Raw genomic sequence first — 248 nt, 5'->3', positions numbered from 1 at the left:
TCCCCGGTTACACATTTCATATTATATATATGTATATTATATTTTAATTCCTTTTTTTTTAATTTTAAAGAGCACGCGCCCTCTGCTGGAGAACTAGCCCTTCCACTCCCGACTTTACAAAATAAATGGAATCCGGGCAGCACCTTTCCGCCGAAACCGCCAGCCTCCCTCGCCAGCCAGCCCCCGTGCAAGGAGGAAAGGGAGGGCTCGGCCGCTCGCACCTGGATTTTTTTTTTTTTTTGAAACAC

The sequence above is a fragment of the Gekko japonicus genome, unplaced genomic scaffold, assembly GCF_001447785.1.
Source record: "Gekko japonicus isolate JY-2015 unplaced genomic scaffold, Gekko_japonicus_V1.1 scaffold5883, whole genome shotgun sequence".
Lineage (NCBI taxonomy): Eukaryota > Metazoa > Chordata > Lepidosauria > Squamata > Gekkonidae > Gekko > Gekko japonicus.
Note: the sequence above shows the minus strand (reverse complement) of the source record.